This window comes from Schistocerca americana, chromosome 1 (genome assembly GCF_021461395.2).
Source record: "Schistocerca americana isolate TAMUIC-IGC-003095 chromosome 1, iqSchAmer2.1, whole genome shotgun sequence".
Taxonomy (NCBI): domain Eukaryota; kingdom Metazoa; phylum Arthropoda; class Insecta; order Orthoptera; family Acrididae; genus Schistocerca; species Schistocerca americana.
In genome coordinates, this window is record NC_060119.1 from 238159797 (window position 1) to 238163914 (window position 4118).

The following is a 4118-nucleotide window of genomic DNA, read 5'->3' on the forward strand; positions in this document are numbered from 1 at the left end:
GGGGTCGAACCCGCAACGGCCCGCAAGGAGCCCGCCGCCGCCCCCGCTCCTCCATCCATCAGGCGCGGTGACACTCTGTAATTTGCGGTGATAAATAACGGCGCCCGCCGAGCGACAGCGCTGCGCCGCTGGGGCAACGCCCAGCCGGTCGCGCCACCGCACGCTGTTCGCACTCTGCTGTCTCCGGGCAACGCAATTGAATCCGTACTACCACAGTGTAACATAACAGTCGCGACACTCCGTCTCGTTTTTGATCACCCGCAGTGATAGCAGCGCCCCAAGCGGCTAGCAAGCGACACTTCTGAATACGAAATCGTATGAAATGAACACCCTTAGCTGCCTACAGGCGTTGACATACGTCAACGGGGACAGATGAAAATGTGTGCCCCGACCGGGACTCGAACCCGGGATCTCCTGCTTACATGGCAGACGCTCTATCCATCTGAGCCACCGAGGACACAGAAGATAGCGCGACTGCAGGGCTTTATCTCTGGCACGCCTCCCGCGAAACCCACATTCTCAACGTATTGTCCCGCACTACATTCGTAGTGCCCCCGCCCATTATACTTGTTACTCGCGGCGCGTTGCCGATTCCCGTAAGAGTTCGGGCGCTGTTTGTGTATTCGCACAGAAGAATAAGATGGTCAAGTGGCATGTCCGAAAGAACAGGTACGGTCTTAGTAAATATATATTTTAGGCTCACCGGCCACTTGACCATCTTCTTCTTCTGCTCGAATGCACAAACAGTGCCCGAACTCTTACGGGAATCGGCAACGCGCCGCGAGTAACGAGTATAATGGGCGGGGGCACTACGATTGTAGTGCGGGACAATACGTTGAGGATGTGGGTTTCGCGGGAGGCATGCTAGAGAGAAATCCCTGCAGTCCCACTATCTTCTGTGTCCTCGGTGGCTCAGATGGATAGAGCGTCTGCCATGTAAGCAGGAGATCCCGGGTTCGAGTCCCGGTCGGGGCACACATTTTCATCTGTCCCCGTTGACGTATGTCGACGCCTGTAGGCAGCTAAGGGTGTTCATTTAATTGTAATTTCATTCTAACGAGCTGCTTGGTCACCGATGGTATCTGTTCTTTCGGACATACCATCTTAGTAAATACTAAGGTTTATATTGACTTGTAACACACATTGATCAGTCATAACATCATGACCAGTGACCTACTATCGATATAAACCCGTTCAGGGAATAGCAGCGTAACCTGGCGAGTATCAGTGAGCATGCTTCACTTGTGCAGAATGAGGAAGGAGCGCAATCTGAGTTTGACCGAGGTCAGACTGTCACGGCCCAGAGGCTCTGCACGAGCATTTCGGGAATTGTATGACTTGTTGGATATTCAAGAATTGCTGTGGTGAGTGTCTTTAACACATGGCGAAACCAACACATCCTGACATCCTGGGGTTGGACGGCCACCCTCATTACAGACGTCGGACAACATATGCTGGGCAAACTGGTAAAACAGGACAGGCGGCGAACTGTAGCGGAACTAATGTCAGACTTTAATGCTGTACAAGTGTGTCTGAACTGACAGTGCACCGAACATCCCTAGCAATGGACCTGTGCAGCCGGCGACCTATGCATGTGCCAATGTTAACACCACGACATCTGCAACTACGGCTGAAATGGGCACGTGACCATCGGCACTGGACGTTGGCGCAGTGGCAAAGTGTTGCATGGTCTGATGAACCCCGAGACCTCCTTCATAGTGCCGATGGGAGGGCGCGAATCCGTCGTCTTCCTTGACGTCTGCATTATGAGACAAGCTGGCGGCGGCTCCATTATGCTCTGGGGAACATTCACGTGGGCATCCATGGCCCAAATGGAGCTCGTGCAAGGCACCATGACGGCGAAGGAGTATTGTACGCCGAATGCGTATCACGAACACCAATCATGACGATCGCGTTTCCCGACGGCAATGGCATTTTTCAACAAGATAATGCGCCATGACACAAGACAAGGGGGTGTGATTCAGTGATTTATGGAACGCAGTGCCGAGTCCCAGTTGATGGGCTGACCCCCTCTCCCTCCTCCCCCAACTCGCCAGATCCGAACCCGATCGAACACATCTGGGATGTGACTGAACGTGGCGTCAGAGCTAATCACCCCCCTCCCTGGAATTCACTGGAATTAGGTGACTTGTGTGTACAGATGTGAAGCCAACTCCCTCCAGCGACCTAACAAGGCCTCATTCCTTCCATGCCACCACGCATCGCCGCTGTTACCCGTGTCAAAGGTGGACATATCGGCTATTAGGCAGGTGGTCATAATATTCTGGTTGATCAATATAGTTTTTACAGTGGGGAGTGTGTGTAGCGCCATAAAAACCGACAGTAACCAAAAAATGACACTAAATTTGACACTATTTAGTTTCCTAAGGACCCTGGGAGGTACGAAACGGTACATTACAAAACAGTTTATTTATGATACTCCTGTAACGTATAAACATTTGCTGAATGTTTTCCTTCAGTACCAAAAAATTGCTAGTAAAACCCAGAGGATTCATCGTTTTGCAGAAAGACGCCGTATAACTATGCAACAAAGCAAAGTTTTGTTCACTACACTTTCAGCCAAATCAGTGCATGTGGAACGTAGGTAACCTATATGGAATGCAGGATCTACATTATTTAACGTACCAAATAAGCCACTACAACTGTAGCTCAAGTGGGAAACCACAGAGACGTCAAAATAAATCATTGAAAGCAATGTAACTGTTCCCCAACACTTCCACAATTGTTGCTAAATCTGAGCCACAAACGGCAATAATCTTCAACACATTCGCTTTGGAAGCAAAAGTAATTACATTTACAAGAATGTTGTTGTATTAGAAAGTCGAGTGAAGAGTAAGAACGGGCGAATCGTTATACTCCATAAAAAATTTTTAAGCGTCAAGGAAAGTGCCTGTGATAATAACAAGAGACGACAACAACAGAAATATGTGCTTCTCATACATGAAATATATGTGTATATTCTCTTGATTTCAGCGGAATAAGCTACAAATATACACACATTCGAAAATGTTTCTACTTGATTAAATTGTAGCTTATTTCATTGAATCAGTTTCATTCGGCTGTTTTTAAATGTATTTCACGATAATTCGTGTCTCTAAGTAATTTACTAATGTATTGAAAGCAAAAATGTGGCAACTATTTCGTTAATTAAGTAGAAAATAACTAAAAACAAACATTATCCTTACGACGCGTGTTATCACAAAGACATAGACAACTACGACTGAAATGGGCACGTGACCATCGGCACAGGAAATTTGCTCAGTGGCAGAGCGTTGCATCCTTTGATGAATCCCCTATACTTTCCTCATCATGCTGATGGGGGAGGGGAGGGGGGCGGGGACGAGACGCGAATCCGTCGTCCTCCAAATGAACAGAAGCTAATTAATGTCAAATGTGGTGTCATTTCTTACTTACTGTCGGTTTTTATGGCACTACACACACTCCCTATTTTAAAAAACAATTCTGGTCAGCCAGAACTTTATGGCCACCTACTTAATAGCCGGTATGACCTCTGCTTTCTCACCGCTTGGAGCGCTGGTGTCGCTCCAGGTGTCAAACGGTAACAACTTTCACACCTGTGTCGTGACTGTGCTGCCTTAAAACCCAGTTTACACTGTCGCCTTTTTTGTTTGAATTGACTACTCGAGACGAGTGAGTCTCTTGCAGTGCCCTGGCGTTTCATTCCTGCGCTGAGTCTCCTCTGCATCGAGCGGTCGTTTTCGTTTACACGTCAGCGCCAAAACTGCGTGTGATGTGACAGCTCTCTGTTGTGCAGTTTGGCAAAATGAGGTTATGAGGGACTACCATTTTCACGAAAAAATCTAAAAATAGTTACAAAATGCAGGGAGAAGAAATGACCAAAACAAACTGATAGTATATGTTACTGTCAAAGCTTGTCTGGCAAATTCTCTACACTCCTGAGAACTGAAACAATAAGAGTAGTGTCGTACAAACATTTATTTGCTTGAGAAAATTTATGCTTGTAAACACATCAAACATTGTCTAGAAGGCAGTAAATAGCGCCCTTTTACTTCATTTTTTGTATCTTGTTTTCTTGCTGAGCCTCGAATAACATCTAAAGCTATTTTTCTCGTCAA

The 4118-nt window shown here is 47.0% G+C and overlaps 2 non-coding genes across 2 annotated transcripts; one reads left to right on the forward strand and one right to left on the reverse strand.

Moving 5' to 3' along the window:
• Window positions 1-383: 383 nt before the first annotated feature.
• Trnat-ugu lies at window positions 384-457 on the reverse strand. The gene has a single exon. It is a non-coding gene; the product is annotated as a tRNA-Thr (tRNA).
• Window positions 458-901: 444 nt separating this feature from the next.
• Trnat-ugu lies at window positions 902-975 on the forward strand. The gene has a single exon. It is a non-coding gene; the product is annotated as a tRNA-Thr (tRNA).
• Window positions 976-4118: the final 3143 nt, after the last annotated feature.